This window comes from Dipodomys merriami, unplaced genomic scaffold, assembly GCF_024711535.1.
Source record: "Dipodomys merriami isolate MVZ:Mamm:240054 unplaced genomic scaffold, mDipMer1.0.p SCAF_3, whole genome shotgun sequence".
Taxonomy (NCBI): domain Eukaryota; kingdom Metazoa; phylum Chordata; class Mammalia; order Rodentia; family Heteromyidae; genus Dipodomys; species Dipodomys merriami.
Window position 1 is genome coordinate 14811259 of NW_027204492.1, and position 22428 is coordinate 14833686.

The 22428-nt window shown below is 41.9% G+C and overlaps 1 long non-coding RNA gene across 1 annotated transcript in view; it reads left to right on the forward strand.

The window, feature by feature from the left end:
- Positions 1-22428, forward strand: part of LOC138840045 (uncharacterized) — a 31944-nt gene that overhangs the window by 1548 nt on the left and 7968 nt on the right. Inside the window, exon 2 of the long non-coding RNA XR_011376033.1 lies at positions 3492-3626. This is a non-coding gene — a long non-coding RNA (uncharacterized lncRNA). The remainder of the gene's footprint in view (positions 1-3491; positions 3627-22428) is intronic.

The window sequence follows — 22428 nt, forward strand, 5'->3', positions numbered from 1 at the left end:
CTCCCTCCCTCCCTTCCTTCCTTCCCTCCCTCCTTCCTTCCTTCCTTCCTTCCTTCCTTCCTTCCTTCCTTCCTTCCTTCCTTCCTTCCTTCCTTCCTTCCTTCCTTCCTTCCTTCCCGCCTGCCTGCCTGCCCGCCTGCCTTCCTGCCTTCCTGCCTTCCTGCCTTCCTTCCTTTTTGGTCTGAGTCTGGGACTCAAATTCACCAGACCCCCATCATACAAACATGACTTGGCATGGGGTTGAAATTGCATAGTGTGTAGAAAAAAAGAATTTCTGTAGGCTATGCAGCACTTCTAGGACAAAGATGTCTTCTGCAACCTCTCCTCTGTGTTTCAGGACATAGGAGAACTGTCCTGCCTTTTTTTCCTTTTATTATTTCTTTCTCTTCTACCTACAAATGACCATCATTTAAAATAATCTTTTACAAATTATATTTATGTGAATACCAGAAGGCAGGAACATGTTTTTGGGAGGAGGGAAAATGGGGAGAGGTACCTGAGTAGAGGGAGGAAGAGTGAGGAAATGTACTCATTATGTTGTGTACATTATGTTAAAAATGAACTATGTAATTGAGGATAGATATGGAAAGGGGAAAATGGGAGGGAACGATGAGCAAGATGCATTCACTCATAACCTGATTTACAGAATTGTAACCTTTTTGTACAACTACTTAAGAATAAAATTTTAAGGGGCTGGGAAGGTGGCTCAGTGGTAGAGCGCTTGCCTTGCATGCATGAGGCCCTGGGTTCCATTCCTCAGCACCACATAAGCAAAAAGAAAAAAGCCAGAAGTGGTGCTGTGGCTCAAGTGGTAGAGCGCTAGCCTTGAGCTGAAGACCTGAGGGATAGCACCCAGGCCCAGAGTTCAGGCCCCACGACCGGACCCTCCCCCCAAAAAAGAAAAAGAATAAAATTTAAACCAATATGTTTATGGTTGATTTATTTTATTTATTACAGAGAAGGTATTAATTGGTCAAGTTGTATGGTTCTAATAAAATCTTCCAAGTCTAAATTATTTTTGTGACAATACTGGGACGTGAACTCAGGACCTAGGTATGCTCTCTGAGCTTTTTTACTCAAGAATAGCACTCTACCACTAGAAGCCACAGCTCCACTTCTGACTTTTTGGTAGTTCATTAGAGATAAGAGTTTCACGGACTTTTCTTGTCTGGGTTGGCTTTGAACTGCAGTCCTCAGATCTCAGCTTCCTTGTAGCTATGATTACAGAAATGAGCCATCAGCACCCAGTCCAGTCTAACTTTTAATCTATTTTATTTTGCAAAACAAAATTAAGTTTATGTTTAGGCAGGTAGGTGTATTGGAAAGGCCTGGGTCCTAGTGCCAATTTAAAACCATTTATTTGCTAGGCAATCCCGGCAAATTATGACCTGTTTGCTCTGTTTCCTCACTAGTAAAATGGCACTTTTGAGCACAGAGTTGTTGTGAAGATAAAAGACTATATTCAAACATAGGGTGGGTAATTTTTCTTACTACCAAAGAAGTTACTAAATTGTTTGCTGCTAGTCCTGGGGCTTGAACTCAGGACCTGTGCATTGTCCTTTAGCTTTTTCATTCAAGGCTGGCATTCTACCATTGAAGCCACAGCTTTACTTTTGGCTTTTGGGTAATTAATTGAAGATGTGAGTCTCATAGACTTTTTTTTCTGAACTGGCTTCAAACTGGGATCCTGAAATCTCAGCCTCCTTAGGAACTAGGATTGGAGGCACAAGCCACCGATAAGAACTGCCATTACCATTTTTCACTAGGTATAGGTTTCCTCTAAATCATTTTGAAAGTATAAAGGTTAGTAAATGGTGAATTCTTTTACAGCCAAAAAGTATTCTGGAGAAGATTGCAGAAAACCCAGAAGCTAGTGACTTGCTTGGATATTTAGGGGAAGTAACTGGAGTGTCCCAATTGAAAATTGAAAAATGGCTTGTTCTAGTGAAAAGGTCAAGCTGATAATAGCATTATTCCACTTCTGTTTCCTCTGAAGGAATCACCATCAGGGACCTAAGTAGTTACTTCAAACACAACATCTGTATTGACTGTCTATCATGGCACTTTGTAACTTATTCTGGGTGATTTTTGCCTAACTGCAAACTGTTTAGCATGCAAAAATAATTTTAGCTTGAAGCACACATGTTAAGCAACAAAGCAGCTTTTATTTGAAGGTGGAAAAGGAGCACTAAAACTCAAATCAGACTTTTGTGTGTGTATGCCAGTACTAGCTTAAACTCAGGGCCTGGGCACTGTCCCTTAGTTTCTTTGTTTTTGGGTTTTTGTTGTTGTTGTTTGCTCAAGGGTGGTACTCTACAACTTGAGCCACCCTGTCACTTCTGGCTTTTTGGTCCTTAATCATAGGTAAGAGTCTCATAGTCATTCTTTCATTCCTTCCCAGGCTGGCTTCCAACCATTATCTTCAAATCTCAACCTGAGTAGCTAGGATTACAGGCTAGTATCCAGCTTAAATCAGACATTTTTAAAAGGAGACTACTGGTAAAGGCTTAGAAATCTGAAGAAGAGAAACATTTGGCTTCTAAAGATTGCAGTAACTTTTTTGGACCGTTGTGGGGCTTGAACTCAAGGCAGCACTCTACCACTTGAGCCACAGTGCCTCTTCCCACTTTTTCTGTTTATGTGGTGCTGAGGAATCGAACCCAGGGCCTCATGCATGTGAGGTAAGCACTCTACCACTGAGCCACCTTCCTAGCCCTGCAGGAATGTTTTTAAGTATTACTGAAAGACATTTGTAAGTAAATAAAACCGAAAATTTTTAAAAGGGAAAAAGGAATAACTTAAAAGCCAACCGAGGCAATGATAAATGAATGTACAAAACATGGCACATAGAATTTTAGTCACTGATGCTTTATTTATTTGTTGGTTTATTTATTTATTGTTGGTCATGTGGCTTGAACTCAGAGCCTGGGCACTGTCCCTGAGCTTTCTCGATCAAGGCTAGCACTCTACTACTGGAGCCACAGCACCACTTCTGGTTTTCTGGTGATTGATTGGAGGTAATTAACCACCAAAAAGCCAGAAGTGGAGCAGTGTGTCAAGTGGTATAGCACTAGCCTTGAGTTAAAAAGCTCTGAGTTCAAACACAGAGAGAGAGGGTAGGGGGGGGAGAGAAAACAAACAACAAATCCTGGTAACATGTGGGTAAAAAAGACTTGAGGCAGAGGCAGAAAGCCACCCCTAACCCTACAAACCTCTGCAGGCAGTAGAAAGTGGTGAAAAATAGATGGGCTCTTAGAAGAAACTGGGAAACAAATCCAAGGATACTGTGACCCACAGACAAGCTATCTCCAGGATAGCTTATTAAAGTGCTAATCCCAAGACTTTTGTGACTTCCAAGTGCACCAGGGTTTTGGACAAATTTCTGGAGCCCAGAAGTCTGAATTATTATAAAGCCCCTCCAAGCACTTTCCTAGAAAAGAAGCAAGGGTTAGATCCAGGCTTAAATATGACCTGTGGTTATTTTTTTAAAGAATATTCAGGCCACACCAGGAAGTCATAAGTGAGAGGGGTGAGGAATAAGGCTCAAGACTTCTCCTGCGGATGCCCTAGGCTGTTTCCATCCAAGATGCCATAAGGAGCAACAAATAAGAGACAGCCACCTAGTGGTAAGCCACATGTGCCTGATTCCCCTGTTTTTGTTTTGTTTTGTTGGTTTGGTTTGGTTTTCCCCTGTACTCTACAATAACAACCTTGGTATACTCTTGATGTTGAGTGTTCTCAGTGTGGCTTGAGGAAGCAAATCGTCTCCTACCCAGAAAAAAAAAAAGCTTTCTGTTTTTACTGCCAGCTGAAAAGCTAGGTGCCTGTCAAAAAAATCTTCTTTAAGCCTAGTTCTTCAGGAGGCTAAGATCAAAAGGATCATGATTCCAGGCTAGCCCAGGCACAAAGTTGGTGAGGCCTTAATCTCCACCACTAAAATGATGGGTGCAGTGACATGTGACTGTCATCCCAGTTATGTAGCACACATAAATTGAAAGACCCATCCATGGCAAAAAGTAAGACTCTATTAGAAAAATAATGAAAACAAAAAAGGCAAGGGACAGTGCTCAAATGGAACAGTGAAAGTGTGGGTAGGACAAGAACTTGAGTTGAACTTTGTTATTCAGAGGAAATGGAAAGACTTGGAAAAAGTTATATTAAGGGAAGGAAGCCAGGCCCAAAGAAACATAAGTCCCATGGTTTCTCTTATGTGCAATAACTAGTATAAGTCTAGGACATGCAGAAAGGGTCAAAGGCTATGTAACATCATATAAGATGATGTTAAGTGAAATGAACCCCAAGATAGGGACACAAGTGATTTTTTTCTTTCTTGCTATTGTTTTTAATGTATTTAAAATGTACTATGTGATTTTTGGTTTCTTTTTATGTTCTTCCCCCACAGTATAAACCCTGTTTTCACTGTATTTGATGTCAGTGTCCTGCATCTTGTATATACATTTTTCTAATTTGGGGAGGGGAAGGGAAATAACAAAATGCTGACATAAGGATACAGGTTGACCCATTGTAACAATGAGATGGACAAGACACTATGTTGAAAATGAACTTTACAACTTGAGGGGGGGAGGGAGGAGTTGGGGAGATAGGGAGACAAGGGATAGTAAGGGGAAAACAAGAGAGGAGGTAACAATGCTCGACAGGAAATGTACTCATTACCATACTCACATAACTGTAACCCCTCTGTCAGTATTTCTAAATTTTTTTTAAAAATGCCCTGGAGACATAGAAATGAAGGGATAAAGGACAAAGGTAGCAGTGGTGCTCACTAGACACTATTGAAAATGAACTATAAAACTTGTGAGCGGGGATGGGAGAGAAAAACTTGGAGAGAGTGAGGCAAGGGGTTAAGAAATGCACTTTTTACCTGAGCTATGTAACTGCAGCTCCTCTGTACATCACTTCTATAAGAATAATTTGAAAAAAACTTAAATGCTCTTTCTTTTTCTTTTTGTCTGAAACTGGGACTTGAACTTGATAGCTCATGCTTTTGCATATTGACAGGCTCTCTACCACATGAATTACACCTCCAGCCCCACCAATGCCCTTTTTAAAAATTGTTATTATAGTGATGTACAGCCGGGTTACTGTTTTTTAAGTCAAGTAATAAGCACTCCTCTTTTTGGACAGTGTCACCCTTTCCTTTACTCTCTCCCAAACAATGCCCTTTAACGTAGATAAAAATGGTGCCCAGGACCTGGGAAGGTGGCTCAATGATAGAGTGCTTGCCTTGCATGCATGAGGCCTTGTGTTTGATTCCTCAGCACCACATAAGCAGAAACAGTCAGAAGTGGTGCTGTGGCTCAAGGGGTAGAGCGCTAGCCTTGAGCTGAAGAGCTGAGGGACAGCGCCCAGGCCCAGAGTTCAGGTCCCATGACCAACAATAACAAAAAAAAGACTAGAGAAAAATGGTGCCCAAAACATGCACAAAGGAGAGACCACAAAATTGTAAACCTTCACAATGAGGAGCAAGGCAACTAACATCTCTGTCGCTGGTCCTATATGAGCACCAGAGATGAAGGATGCACCCAAGGACTCAGACCCTTCTTTTCTGTGCACAAATCAAAATGAACACAGAACAGAAATAGAAGAAACCTTATTTATTAATCCAAACACAAAGGAATAAAAAAAAAAACAGGAAAAGGTCAGCATGATTTAGAACTTGGGATGAAAAAAAAAGAGAATGAAATAAAAAGTGCAGAATGACAGTGATCGAGTTACAATGTACTCATAATCTCACTTCTGCAATTAAAATCCTATTGCACCACAATTTAACAAAAATTTTAAGGTATATGTATTGCTGGACACCTGTGGCTCACATCTGTAATCCTAGTTACTTAGGAGACTGAGATCTGAGGATCCAGGCTTAAACCAGCTCAGGCAGAAAATTCCCTGAGACTCTTATTGCAAATTAAACATCAAAAAGCCAGAAGTGAGCCAGTTGCTAGTGGCTTATGCCTATAATCCTAGCTGCTTAGGAGGTTAAGAATCCTGTCTGGGTAGGAAAGCCTGTGTGACTCTTTTGTCTCTAATCGGCTACCCAAAAAGCCAGAAATGGTGTGGTAAGTGATAGAGTATGGGCCTTGAGGAAAAAGCTCAAAGACCGTGTGCAGGCCCTGAGTTGCAGCACCAAGACCCAGACCAAAACCAAACCAAACCTAAAAACAGCAGAAAGTGGAGGTGTGGCTCAAGTGTACATCAGCCTTAACAAAAAATCTAAAGGACAGCATGCTGGCACTTAGTTCAAGCCCCAGTACCAACACACACACACACACACACACACACACACACACACACACACACACACACACACACACACACACACACTCATACACACAATACATGTATCAATGCAAGAGCCTTGAAATGTCGGTAAAATAACTAGCCTCCAGAACTGAGGGGAAATAAAATTTTTGGCCTTTCAAAACAAAAAGATGCATTGTACTCATAAAGTGATATATTGAATTATAACCCCTTAAACAACTTAAAGATAAGAAAAATATAATTGAAAAAAAGAAAAGTGCCATCAGAAACCATAGCAAAGTCACAAACAAGAACATCGTTTCAGATTGATGGAAGGTAACCAAAGCTATGCATAACGCAAAACAAAACCTTGATAATCATGTCTTCACAGTAAAGAAAAGCAATACAGTAAACTAATATTTACAGGAACCTATACCAGGGCAGGGCCTGCATGTCAGTAACCTCCAAGTAAGTGTTCACAGTATTTATGTGGCAGGTGCTGTGTGCTGCTCTTCATCTTACTTATGAATGGGCTTTATTTCTGTGAAATGGTCCACATGTCAAAAGGGAACCACGTTTGAGTCTCAAATGACACGGAGGCTCACAGAAGACAGTAATTGTGTTGTTTGCTGTGGCAGGAGTCAAGCAAAGTGCTTGTCACCATGGTCCATGACTGAAGGTCCCACTGCTCAAACAAGGAGCCCGAGGGACTGCGACAAAAAGCATTTCTTTCACAGGTTAGACCTTTATACATGCAAACACTGTGTATCTGCAGAACAAATGGGCACTCTCCTGGTTATTGGGATTGAGACTCCACCTCTCAGAGGAACACCAGTTTGTATGGGTTTTAATAACAATAACTACATTGTATTCAGATTGTCTAGGAAGGTGAGTTTTCAAAATAATACAATGTATAAGGCCTCTGTGCACTGAGCTCAAAGAAAGCTGTTCTTCCAAGACCCACCACAAGGGCTGCCCTTAAGTGTTACTGGCAGAGAATCCTTTCCTAAGGTGTGCAGCAAGGTGCAGGACAAGGTCATATTTCTTTAGGAATTTTTTAGGACAACAGCTACACTTGAATGGTATATTCCCCGTGTGTGTTTTTATGTGCAGCCTCAGGCTGGATTTGTGTCTATATCTTTTCTCACAAAGTCCACATGGAAATGGTTTTTCTGTTGTGTGTGTAACCTGGTGCCGAGTAAGTGTTGCCCGCCGAAGAAATGTCCGTCCACAGGTGAGGCACCTGTGAAACTTTTCCCCTGTGTGTGTTTTCTTATGTTCTGAAAAACTTGACCTATGCAAAAAAGTCCTGCGACACTCCGAACATTGGTAGTGTTTTCTTTCAAAATGTCTTTTCTGGTGCATGGTTAGTTGTTCCTCCTGAGTAAAGCGCTCATTACACACAGAACACTCATAGGGCCTCTCCTTTATGTGAAAGAACTTATGCTCACACAGCTCTGACTTGTGAATAAACCCTTTCCCACAAGTGTTGCACACATAAAATAGATCTTCATGAATTATTAAGTGATTAGCAAGTTCCTTAGCATGAACAAAACACCTTCTACACTGAGAACAGTGGTAGGGTTTCTCCCTGAGAACCTTCTGTTTGGGTACTCTCTTGCTGACAAATCTCTCTTTCTGGACACTCTTTCCTAAGCAGGGCCTAGGGAGCTCTACAGGTGATTTCCAAGCAGTCCATGTATCTTCTGTGGGCTCTTCACAGAGAAGATCCAGCTGTCCACATTGTTTTGATGAGCTGGGTCCTTGGCAGAAATTTCCATCTACAGAAACAGAGTACACACACACACACACACACACACACACACACACACACACACACACACACACACACACACACACACACACACACACACACACACACACACACACACACACACACACACACACACACACACACACACACACACACACACACACACCACTCTAGACTTTTGCTTTGACTTTTTTTTTTCATTTCCCCTCCCCAAATCAAAACCCAAGAAAAGAAATAGAATTGGTAGATGTCACCCTGATTCAAGGAACTTAGAGACAGGGGAAGAAGAAGAGTTATACCCCATGCCCAGAGGAAAGGTGGCATCCCCATCCTTCTTTACCCTGAGGAAAGCTACATTTTCTCCTCTTTCTTCTGAGGCATTGCAGCCACCCCTCACTTACCAGTCTCCAAGTCCATCAGGTTTTCTATCCATAGCTCTCCTCCTTTCTCTAGTGGGAGACTCCAGTCTGGCTTCTGGGTTGCAGGTGCTGGCCAAGGGAAAGGAATAGGGGAAGAGCCTGAGTCACTACTGGTTATCTCAGTATTGAGGTTACCTTCTAGCACACATGCCTTCTGGATCTACTTCTTTCTCATTTTGGATTGCTTCACTGGGAGCCCATCCAAAGCAATATGAAGGGAGGACCCCCTTGTGCTCAATAGCAGACCCTTATCCTCTAATTGTGGAATGGTTGGGAGTCAGTTCTGGTTTGAAAATCAATAACTTGCAAAGACTTTCACAAGTTTCTAAGAGGTACATAATTCAAGAACAGTGTTACTGAATGCACTAGAAATAGCAAGAAAAAAAAAGAGTGAGTGTGGTGCTGGTGGCTCACGCCTATAATCCTTACTACTCAAGAGGCTGAAATCAAAGGATCGTGGTTCAAAGCCATCCCGGGCAGGAAAGTCTGTGAGAGTCTTATCTCCACTTAACCACCAGACACCAGACACTGTGCCTCAAGTGGTAGAGTGCTCACCTTGATCTGAAGAGCTCAGGGACAGTGCCCAGGTCCAGAGTTCAAGCCCCACAAGTAACAAAAAAAAAAGTCTCTCGAATAAGGCTGATAATTCATCTACTTCTGAGTGCCAATCTTTGCTAGTGTTCCCAAAGATTTTTTTCCTCCTTCTCCTCTTTCTCCACTTTCTCCCCTTTCTTCAAATGGTCCGTTTTGACTGGAGAGCTGATCATTTTCTTCCCAATTTAAACCCGTAGAGCTCTTGGGCTATCAAATAAAAACAAAGCACAGAAAGTAAACCCTTGCCTTACCAGGATTCACAATGGTCTGGGATTCACCAGCAGCACTGCAGTTTGGCTCCTGTGGCTCTGCCTGTTGTTTCTTGGCCTCTGTCAATGGAGGATCCTGGACATATTCCACTATCTGGAATACAGGTTGTTCTATGCATCTGTTTGCTGGGATGAATTCAGATTCCAATACAGACTGTTCTTTAAGGAGCATGTCATCTATGTTGATCTAGGGAAAAGACCAGAACCCATCACTTCAAAGTCTAGGTACACTGAAAGTAAATTTTTTTGTACTGGTCCTGGGGCTTGAACTCAGGTCCTGGATACTATCCCTGAATTTTTGTACTCAAGTCTACCATGCTACCACTTGAGCCATAATCCTACTTCCAGCTTTTTTTTGGTAGTTAATTATAGATAAGAGTCTCATGGACTTTCTTGTCTGGGCTAGCTTTAAACCGTGATCCCCAGATCTCAGCTTCTTCAGTAGCTAGGATTACAGGAGTGAGCCAGCAATTAAACAGAGGTTTTACGACACTTTTGTGAACAGAAGGTAATGTCACCACCACCATAGTCTAGTTTGGATATTATGGTAGCTATTGCTCCTGGAATTTAGTGGGTTGCAGATGAGAGCTTCAAAAGGCAGAGCTGTTCATGGTCTCTACTAAATGAGGAATTCTCTTCAAACATTCACATGAGTAAACAGGACCTACCAAGAACGACATCTTATAGATCAGTTAGAAACAAAACATTTTTGTACCTATTAGCATGACTTAGATTTTCTAGGAATGCAATCCTGTCCAAATCAGAGGAAAGCTGAATTTATTGCTCCTTTTTATCTTTTTACCAAGACTTGTTTGCCACTTTGAGAAATTTTATGATAAGCAATAACATTGCTGATATCACTTGAGATGTAGTCTAGATTCCTCAGTGATCTATCACAGTGACTCAAAGCAAAGACACGAGCATGTGAACACTTCATGATACTATTGGATGAGGCAGACTCCAATGTGTTTATACAGAAATACTTAGGGACAACACATAGGCCCTGAGTTAAAACCCCATGACTGACAAAAAATAATTATGAGATTACAAGGCATATACATACACAGGCCATTAATAGCAGTGGCTTGCAGGCCATAGAACAATACATTAATGCTTCATCATCTGTGAATTTCATTTAATGGTAGCAGAGGAGATACTGCAGTATGTGTGTGACAGAGAGAGGACAGAGTCAGATAGGGTTAACAGTCACTGACCCACTGAAAAGACAGTAGAGAAGTTTTGGGGATGTGGAATGACACAGATACACAGTATCTGTTCTAGACCCAGCAGTCTTTGGGCCTGTTTTGGTCTGAGAACAAAAACTCAAAACTTTTCTCACCTTGTAATCTCTGTTGCCATGTTGATTTTGTAAATCTTCTATAAGGGAAAAAAGTCTTTCTTGATTTTCTGGGCCATGAGCTCTCACCCAGGTCTCAATGTTGCTGGGCAGAATACTTAGGAATTGCTCTAACACAAGCATCTCCAGGATTTGTTCCACAGAACGCATCTTCGGCTTCAACCATTCACAGCAGAGCTCCCACAGTTTTGTGAAAGCTTCCCGAGGCCCAGCTGCTGCTGTGTACTGGAACTGTCTGAAGAGCTGGCGGGAGATTTCAGTGTTTGTTTCATACTCCAGCAGCACGGAATCCCCTGTGTACCCGAAGGGGGCCAGCATGGGTACCTCCATTTGTACTTGCATCTTAGGTCTCAGATTTCAAGATGTTTCTCTTTGTACTCACCTAAGTGGAGATAGAGGAAAACATGAACCAGGAGCCACAGTAGTGGTAACAACTTAACAATTGAGACTCTTCCCAGAAAGATATACATATGTGTCCATCCAGCATGTAAACAGCTTACAAAATATCCAAACCTACCCACAGACACTTTAGAGCTGTGCCCTCCAAATAGGTAAGCCACTGACCACCGCATGTGTCCATTAAAGTGGGAATTAAGGAATAGCCTGTATTCAGTGCCCAGCTACATTATAGCTGTTCAGTAGCTATCACTTCAGGGAGCTATTCAGCACTGAGCAGCCCTGCTGCAGAATTCCATGGATCTCAGGTTCGTAGCATCTGCCTCCTACAGATATATGGACCAGGAAACACACTTGCAGTTTAACAAGGGCAGTCTTTCTGAATATAAGGAGGCCATCAAAACAAGGAAGGTAGAATTAAGTTGACCATAGTACCATGGTAAATGTCAGACAGAAATGATGGTAAGATTAGGATCTATAGTCTCATGAATTTGTTGTAAAACCTTTCACCAGTGGCTACTGGTGATGCCCATCATCCTAGCTACTTAGCTGATTGAGATGTGAGGATTGTGGTTCAAAGACAGTCTAGGCAGAAAAACTGAAAGTAGAGCTGTGGCTCAAGTGCTAGAATACTAGCCTTGAGCAAAAAAGCTCAGAAACTACCCTGGCCCACCCAAAATTGACTGAAAATCTTGCATTAAGTCTACCAGGGAAGTAGCATGTGGCATGGTCCCTGAGTGCTGTGTCTGGAGGCCTATGTCATGCTATGAGGAAATTTGGGAGGTTTATCCTAAGTACAGGAAGTTCACTTGAGGAACTAGGCCTGTAAGGAATCTGGGAAACTGGCCCACAAGGTTTACCTAGCAATAACCTCTGTTCCCTCAGTGGCATTGGGACCCTGGGGTAATCCTTCCAGGAGGGCATCCTGGGACTCCCACTTGCATCTCCTCCCTTGATTGGACACTGGTTGCTGGAGGAAGATACAGTTCCTCTGCCCATTTCTAAGACATGGCTACAAGTAGGAACCCCAGCCTAGACCCCATCTAGTTCATTACAGGGTGTGTACATGGGTAGTAGAAATGCCTTCTCAGGTGTAACGTATGGAAGGTATGTTTTCAAGCTGTACACTTTTACATTAGAAACATAAAACATGTCTTCAGTTTCATAGAAGAAATATCACCCCCCAAATCAGAATATTTACATGATGATAACGAAAGTCAAATTAGTGGTAAAATAACATCAATGCTTAGGCTTTCTAGCATTTGGGCCCCACCACTGTTTTAAGCAAGTAACACTATGCCCATTCAAGCAGTTATTTCTTTATAGCTAATGAAAGATGATATGAAAACTGCTGATGGGACAAACATGAATTGCCCAGAAATAAAGTCTGATGGAGTAAAAACTTTTAAACGCTCAAGTCTTCTTTAAAATAAAGTGCCAAGCATGACGTTTACGTGACCAGACCAAAATCACCTCAGATTAGATTCCTCAGAAACAGAAAACGGCACCGCATGAGGGGAGTATGAAGGGAAACAATGCAGGTTAATGTGCGACACACCAGACACACAACTTTCAGGTATTGATGTAAGTTCCTCCCTGCCTTGAACCAAGCTGAGGGTTTTGAGCATACACTCAATGCTGGCTGAGCTCTTGAGGCTTCACTCTGAAACCACTCCCTCCCAGATAGCGGACTCTCAAGATGGCAGCGATCATTCCCTAGACCACCCACACTCCCACACTCTTCACACCCCCATCTCCAATGGTCCCAGGGCAGGGTTAGGAGATGGGGAATGGCAGAGGAATATCTTCCAGCAGTCTGATGCCCCCTCGTTAGTGTCCGCCCTCATCTGAAATAACAATAAGGTCGGGCTCAGGAGCCCAGTCAGGGCCAACATGGCTTCCAACAAACGTACAAGGCCTCTCTAGTGGCCCCGAGATTACCGTTTACAGCCAGAGTCTGGCCTTCTGCCCTCTTCCTCAATTGCCATGAGGCGAGACCACAGGTAGACCCCCTTTCTAGAAAAGCCAACGACACCTCCCCTCCCTTTCAGCTCCTGCTCAGAGTTTGTCTTTTAGGGAGCCTACAGGAGCCCACCTCACTGTCAGCACCAACTTCATGGCCGCTGCTGCTTATGAAGGTGAACTCGCATTCTGTGAGTCCGCCACTCCCCAACTCCCACTCACCGCAGCATACTGCTGACTCCTCTAGCCAATCAGAGGCAGTGAGCGGGGAACTTGGCTCCTCCCATTCAGTCTGGGAGCACCTATAGGGAGAACGCAAAAATATGGCGTTGAGACTTATGCAATAGGCCAATACTCACATCTGTAATACTACCTACTCAGGAGACTGACTTTTTTAGGATTATAATACGAAGCCAGCCCGAGAAGGAAAATCTGTGAGACTCTTATCTCCAAGTAACCAGCAAAAAGTCAGAATTGGAGCTGTGGTTCAAGTGGTAGAACACCAGTCTTGAGCAAAAAAGTGCAAGTACAGAGGGCCCAGGTACTAAGTACAAATCCCATGACTGGCACAAAAAAATAAAGCCCTTGTATTTTATGACACTATTACTTCCCACAGTCATTTCTCATAGAATTATTTCCCAATCATTTCTATCATTTATTCATTTTTTACCTAATCCAGACAATCTCTCTACATTACATACTATATTATTGCATTCATAAATATTTGTTGAGGACTGATCATGAGCCACACACCATTCTTCGTGCTTGGCATTAATCAGTGCTTAGTACAAACAAGAATATTGGCCTGGTGCAGGTAAATTTCTTTTCTTTTCTTTTTTGGGTCCGGTCGTGGAGCCTGAACTCTAGGCCTAGGTGCTGTCCCTCAACTCTTCAGCTCAAGGCTAGCACTCTACCACTTGAGCCATAGCGCCACTTCCGGCTTTTTTCTTTTTGCTTATGTAGAGCTGGGGAATCGAACCCAGGGCCTCAGGCATGCAAGGCAAGCGCTCTACCACTGAGCCACCTTCCCAGCCCCCAGGTAAATTTCTTGTAGGAGGAAAGAAGAGGCAAGAAACTTAACAAATAGTAAACATATATCACATGGGCTTTGGAAAATACTCATGTGTATCCCTATGCTATAGTTGTTCCAATTGCAAAGGTCACATCAAACATTAAGAGCCACTGGGCCTGGAGGGAGAGACTTGGGAGGGGAAATTTGGGAGAGAATGAGGGAAGGACAACACTGTTCAAAAGGAAAAGTACTCATTACTTGACTCATGTAACTTTAAACCCTCTGTACATCACCTTTACAATAAAATTTTAAAAATAAAATAAGGGCTGGGAAGTTGGCTCAGTGGTAGAGCGCTTGCCTTGCATGCCTGAGGCCCTGGGTTCGATTCCTCAGCACCACATAAGCAAAAAGAAAAAAGCCGGAAGTGGCGCTGTGGCTCAAGTGGTAGAGCACTGGCCTTGAGCTGAAGAGCTGAGGGACAGTGCTCAGGCCCAGAGTTCAGGCCCCACAACTGGACCAAAAAAAAATAAAATAAAATAAAAAATAAAGAGCCACTGAATGAAGCTAGGTATATTCTGAATATAGTACCAATACTAAAACATTTCAAAACCATTGAACATACTCTGATTTGACCCTTGAAATGCTGCTTGCATTCTTCTCAAATTCCAAATAATTTTAAAAGGAGATGTATGTAATTGTTCATTTTAAAGAATGTGATCATTCCTTTTTAAACAATGCCTAGAGAGTTGTTTTATTAATGTAACCAGTCTCTACAATTAGAGAAGTAACTCAGGTGATTAAAACTGTAGTGTCAAGTGATGGCCATCACCATAATTAGAGAACCTATCACTCATTAGGGTAAAGTTACTTCAAATATCACAAACATGTACAAATGTAAGACGTAACTTAAAAGATGCTTTTGCTAGGCCTGCAAATTAATGCAAACCTGCCCCCTACACACATACTTTGTGTTCATGTTCTTTGATCTCAGCCATTCCTTGCTATAGTCACTTAGGCTCCAGAAAGAAGATTACAGGCTACAATAAGCATCTTTGACAAAAAAAAAATACAAACTGATTCTTAAAGAAGCAATGCCACCTTCATATCATCTAGAAGAGAACAACCAAAAGCCAGATGCCTAGGTATGTGGGAGCTTAAGATCTGAGGATACTTGTACTATACCAGTCAGGGCAGAAAAGTCCAAGTGATTCATCTCTAATAAACCAGCAATAAGGTGGAAGTGGATATGTGAGTTAAGTGGTAGAGCACCAGCTGTGACAGAAAAAGCTATGTGAAAGCACAAAGCCCAACCAAGCATTGGTGGCTCACATCTGTAATCCTAGCTACTCTAGAGGATGATATCTGAGGATTGTGGTTCAAAGCCAGCCCAGATAAGAAAGTCTATGAGAGTCTCATCTCCAATTAACTACCAAAAAGCTGGAAATGGTGGGCTGGGAAGGTGGCTCAGTGGTAGAGCACTTGCTTTGCATGCCTGAGGCCCTGGGTTCGATTCCTCAGCACCACATAAGCAAAAAGAAAAAAGCCAGAAGTGGTGTTGTGGCTCAAGTGGTAGAGCGCTAGCCTTGAGCTGAAGAGCTGAGGGACAGCGCCCAGGCCTAGAGTTCAGGCCCCACAACCGGACCCTCTCCCCCCAAAAAAGCTGGAAATGGTGCTGTGGCCAAAGTGGTAGAGTACTAGCCTTGAGCACAAAAACCCAGGGACAGCTCACAGGCTCTGAGTTCAAGCTGTAGGACCATCACCATAAAAAGGAAAGAAAGAAGGGAAAGCAAGCAAGCAAGCAAGCACAACGCCCATAGTTCAAGCCTCAATACCAGCACAAAAAAAAAAAATTAAAAGAAATGAAAAGAGAACAGCCAACAGACCACACCTGCAAGGTCTCTTCAGTCTGAGCTAATAGCTAAGATATACTTAGGAATTCAAACTGTTTTAATTATGCATGTTCTTCTTCATCCCTTGAATCCAATTTTTCTTATGTGTAGGCCACTAAAGATGACTAAAATATTGTCTTCCCATGGCTGCAATGTAATCTTCCTCTCCATTCTTCACCATTTCTTTATTTGGCTTATGGGGGATAGTGGCTGGACCTAATGCAAGACTTTGGGCCTGGGGGTCTAAAAATCTAGTATCAAACCCTAGCAGGACTCAGTCCTGCTAGGAAAATTCTCTACCACCCAAAGATTCTTCTAGCCTGGAGAGATACTTCAAGTATTCATGGATATCACTTTATGTGCACCTGGTTTTTATTTTCTTTTTGGTAAATTTAAGTGGAATAAGTAGGTAACTCAGAAAGGTAGGTTAGCTTTTCAAGTACCCTGCACACAAGTGTCTATGGTACTTGTTATTTCTAGTTTCCCACATTACAGGTTATTAGTTTCAATTGTTTCCTGTGCTTCCCAAAACTTGCTAATGTGGGAATATTAAGTTGTGGACTTTTCCTTGCTGTGTAATAAAGATCTCTCCAAACTGGGTGTTGGTAGTCCTAGCTACTTGGGAGGCTGAAATCTGAGGATCACAGTTCAAAACCAACTCAGGCAGGAAAGACCATGAGACTTCTATCTCCAATTAACCACTAGAAATTTAACTACCAAAAGCTCTAAAAATGAGAACTCTCAGCAGTCTTTCTAAGTTTTTGGCAACTGGATCTTCAGTCATCAGGGTTGTTTCAGGGTGTGCCAATGGTTATTAAATGTACAAGTATGGAAAAAATACAGGAGTCAGGTCTCACCACTAGGTGGTGGAAGAGAGTTCTTCCATGCTGTCTCTTGGATTTGCTGCCCCCAAGGTAGCTTGGATGAAAACAGCCTAGAGTACCTGCAGGAAACTGCTTGAGCCTTAGTCCTAACCCCTCTCACAGTCATGGTCTCTTATGTGGGACTATTCTCAAAAGTAACCACAGCTCATGCTTAAGCCTGGGCCCAACCTTTGATTCTCCTCTTGTCTTTTTCAGCACATGTGTTTCTCTTTAGAGACACTGACAGTATTTCATCCCCACTACTCCAATGAAAATAACAACTGAGATCAGAGTCCCAGGGAAACTTGAAAAAGTTCTGAGGGTTGCTTTGAGAGTGACCTTCTGGTTGTAATTGGCATTGCACTGTATGGATGTGGTTTCTCAGCCATCTTTTCCCAACTAGTTTCCCATTCCCAAGATGTAGAGTGTGGACAGCACGAGGTGGAGGGGAATAGGTCTGGTCTCTCTTCTTGTCTCTGGTGGAAGGGGAGACTTGTCTACTGTATGTCCTGAGACTCTGGTCCACCCACGTGCTGACAAGATGCTCTGTGCCCCAAGTAACTAAGGAAGAGTAAAGAATGACTGTGATGGCTATATTTCCACTATTAAGCAGAGCGACGCTTTACTTACCATTCAGACTTCTTCCAAGTCTTTACCAAATAAGTGTCTCTGACGCCTCTTAGTTATTCCTAAGAGCATTCTGCATATGACCAAAAGGGTTCTTCATCACTGTGGCATCTGGCAAGAGACAGAAGGTGAAGAAGATTGCCCTTTTATAAAGCTGAGATATACATGATAGGCCATTGTTGGCAAGGAAATCTTAGTGATGGTATCAAGTTGATTATGAGTGAAAAAGGCTTGAGTTGTGCAACAGCAGTGCCATGAATGATTGTCCTCTCTATAGCCATGAGAATCAGGAGAATCATGGGCAGCGGCAATAGCAACAGCATTATAAAAGACTTATGCATGTCACGCACAGCTTCATAATTACTTAATACTCTCCTCCTTTTAAGAAGCAGACAACTTCAGTCTTGCTATGGATACTCCATGAGAGAGCTCCAACTTCATTATTTATGAATTAATTGTCAATAACCCATGTGGGAGTTTCTTTAATAAACTGTCTTCCATGACCACAAATATTTTACAAAATCTGATTACCAGATTAGCAGGCAAACTTCTGGAGCAGTAAGATGCAGTTAGCTCAAGAAAACTCAGCGGCTGCTTGGTTAAATACATTCACTGCTAATGAAACAAACAAGAAAACAAACCCAGAACATTAATGAGACCCAGAAGAAAATTAAAACTTTAGTAAAACAAAGACAGATTGGGTCAATTAGGGTGATGTTAAAGGATGAATTCAAGTAGCTCTAGTCTTGGAGCTATCTTCAGAACAGTCCAGTAAGCCTTCCTGCTATGCCCAGGACATAAACTCAGTCCATACACAGTTGACAAGTTCTCACATGGTCATTTATGAAATTATGAGATTACTTGTGTGAGCATAATTGCTGATTATGTCCAAGCTAAACCAATCCCAAAGTCTATAGCCTAAAAAGACAAATCTATTCATATCAATACATACCTGATCTCTTCTATACACCCACTGAGTTGAAATAATATATGTGGAGTTAATGGCTTCTGTAGAAATGCTGTTATCGTTTGAGATTCAGAAACTTTGGGACCAAATATAAAATGTAAACACTGGATACAAAGCATTATATATCAAATGAAGACACAAGAAAACAATTATTGTAGCCATAAAAAATATTGCTCAAAGCCAAGGTCTGGTGGCTCACACCTGTAATATTAGCTACTCAGGATGCTGAGATTTAAGGATTGAGGTTGAAAGCTAGCCAGTCAGGAATGTCTGTGAGGATCTTACAACCAATTAACCACCAAAAAGTCAGAAGTAGAGCCATAGGTAGGCACTAGCCTTGAACAAAGAATCAGGATCAGCATCACCCAGTCCCTGAGTTCAATCACCAGGATCTGCACACACACACACACACACACACACACACACTGCTGAATACACCAAAAGGATCTTAGGCCACAGATTCCCACAGCCATCTATCCTAGTTTCTGAAAGAGAAGCCTGGGAGCCTAATTCTTGCCAAAACCACATTGCACTACAGGGGAACTGTGTCCTGACCATACTGAACCCAAACTCAGTGTAGTAGACTGTACCTGCAGGCTTTTCAGTGTCTAATTTCATTTGATTGAGTAAGATAGCCCACCACTGTTCTTTCCTCAGATGGATCAGAAACCTCATAGTATGTCAGCACATGTCCAGTAAGCTCAGCCAAATCTTACTTGTGACAGACGAGCAGGGAGTAACCTGTAGGTTGTGTTACTGGAGTTAGTTCAATGGGCTGAGGATAATCCAAGGGGATCTAGACTTGATCCAAATTCTGCAGGAGGATGAAATTGCACATTGTATATACCCTCTGTAAGGGTAATATTCATCTATGTTCCTTTACATGAAATGAAATTCCTGAAAAATTCTATCAGGTGATGTTAATCTAAGGTCATAGAGATTATACCTCCAACAAATGGAGGATATCAAAGCTCTGTTCATTCTGATTACTAAAGTATCTGGGATGTAGCTTAGTGTGGATTGCTTGCTTAGCACATGAAAGTTCTTGGGTTTAAATCGAAGATCCACCAAAAAAAAAAAACAACAACAACAAAAAACTAAGATGATGAAGCCAGGTGCTGGTGGCTCACGCCTGTAATCCTAGCTACTCAGGAGGCCAAGATCTAAGAATTGTGGTTCAAAGCCATCCCGGGCAAGAAAGTCTGTGAGACTCTTATCTCCAATAAACCAACAGAAAACTGGAAGTGGTGCTGTGGCTCAAGGGTAGAGCACTCGCCTTGATCTGAAGAGTGAAGGGACACAGAGTTCAAGCCCCACAACTCAAAAAAAAAAAACAAACTAAGATGATGAGAGGAAGAGAGGGAGGGAGGGAGGGAGGGAGGGAGGGAGGGAGGGAGGGAGGGAGAGAGAGGGGGTGGAGAAACACTCCTAGTACCCTCCCTTGCAAAAAAGCCTTGGCATCGGTATATTATTATTTTGTTGTTGTTGTTGATCGTGGGTCTTGAACTCTGGGCCTGGACGCTGTCCCTCAGCTCTTCAGCTCAAGGCCAGCGCTCTACCACTTGAGCCATAGCACCACTTCCGGTTTTCTGGTGGTTAATTGGAGATAAGAATCTCACGGACTTTCTTGCCCAGGCTGGCTTGATCCTCAGATCTCAGCCTCCTGAGTAGCTAGGATTACAGGCATGAGCCACTGGCGCCCTGCTCAGTATATTAATTTAAACTACCTACAGCAAAGTCTTATTGCTCATTCCAATTGTGTATACAGAATTTTCTTGTTTTTGTTTTTTTTTTTATTTGGTCGTGGGGCCTGAACTCTGGGCCTGGGCACTGTCCCTCAGCTCTTCAGCTCAAGGTTAGTGCCCTAACACTTGAGCCACAGAGACACTTCCGGCCTTTTCTGCTTATATGGTGCTGAGGAATCAAACCCAGGGCCTCATGCATGTGAGGCAAGTAATCTTATCATTGAGCCAACTTCCCAGCCCTGTATACAGAATTTTCCATGAAACATAATTATATGCAAATACACAGTAGGCCAGAGGAACAGCAACTACCCATACTTGCTTGTTTTGGAAGGCCTCTTTGCCTATTTAAAATACATACATGTATTCAACATAAAATGTTATGGGAACTGACTGTATAGAGTAACAGAAGAATTAAGAGATGTTAGTTAAGAACTATTAGAATAATTGAGGAGGGCAAGGTGCTGTGGTATATAATATATAGTCCTAGCAACTTGGGAGGACGTGGTAGGAGAATCAGTTGAGCCTGAGTGCAAGACCAGCTTGGGCAACATATTGAGACCACAGTACAACAAAAATAAACAAATAAGTGAATAAATAGCAATTCAGAAGAGTGGGAATGGTAGTTGGAACAAGAGTAGTAACAGAAGAGGAAGGAATTGGTCAGGTTCTAGTGGTATGTTGAATGTAGATAAGAGGTTTTCATGATGGAATTAAGTAGACTAATAAAAGCAAGAGGATTCTTGGAGGAGAGAAAAATATTTAGCTTGAGTAATGTGAAAAGAACAGTTACTACCTATACAAGATGAGAAAGACAGAAGATTTGGGGAGTTTAAAAAAATCTATCAATAAATAAATGCTTCAACCAAGTGCCAGAGGCTCATGCCTATAATCCTAACTACTCAGAAGGCTGAGATCTAAGGTACATGGTTCAAAGCCAGCCAGGGCAGGAAAGTCTGTGAGATGCTTATCTCCAATTAACTACCAGAAAACCAGAAGTGATACTGTGGCTCAAGTGGTAGAATACTCACCTTGAGCTGAAGAGGTCAGGGACAGTGTCCAGGCCCATAGTTCAAGCCCCATGACCAAATAAATAAATAAATAAATAAATAAATAAATAAATACTACTTCAAGCCATATAACTGACTAAATAAATAAATATTCACAACTGCTACATCATTAAGTGACATTCAAAATTAAACAGACCAAAACTATACTGGGGACATGGCTCAAGTTGTAAAGTATTTGTCTAGTAAGCATGAAGCTCTGAGTTCAAGCCCCAGACTGGAACAAAAAAGAAACAGTGGACATTAAATTCCCTTAAATTTTTATAAACTTGAATTGCACTTAAAATTCTAACTTTAACACTAATACCCAGCAATATGTTTCTATTCATTTTTCAATTATTTTAAATTTAAATAATTTTAAATAATTTCAAATTATCTAATCATTTTAAATTATTAAATTAATTGGAAAAACAGGAAACCCTTTGCCTTTGTGTGGAACATTTTAGACTCCTAAGGGGACTGACTTGCAGCGTTATCAAATTAATCACACAGGATTTATGAAGAAAATTGGAACATCATTGTAACTCATTACCCTAAATAAACTATATATTAAATGCATATATATGATGCCCCCAGTATAGTAATAAAACTCTTCTTACTTTATGATTTCAATATCTGTGGAGATAATGATTATGTTTAGTCTCAATATAGCACATTAAAAGATTTTTCTCTTTTGATAGGACTAAAAAAATACACTAGACAACACAGGAACTCCTGATCCTCCTGCGTTAGCCTTCTAGGTGCTAGGTTATAGTCCTTTGCCACCAAACCCCTGTAATACATTCATTAACATTTAATTGTCCTTACACTATCTTCTGCCCTGGCCTAGGGGCAAGAGTACATACCACTTGGAGACTATGCCCAGGACCATTTCCACAACTGGTTTTGCCCCTGCAAACAAATGTTTTTGTCAATGCTACTAAGGTGATGATCACACTGGTAATACAAATTTGTGACATTGGTAAAGGAGTAAGAAGAGCAAATACGTTTTTCAACATTATACCTACTGACCTGAAATGGGTCCCTAATGTGGTCAAAAGGACATTCTTTTCTTTGCTGCTGCTTCTGACACAACACCTAGGAGGGCAGTGACCTCAGGCCACACCAGCTATCTGGAGATCACTCTACCCCCAACATCCATGAAATTCTCAGCCTACCTGTCATATGCAGACACCAGGAATCAGAAGGAAGCACAGAACTGAAAAAGGGAAGTGCTATTCTCCGATACGAGC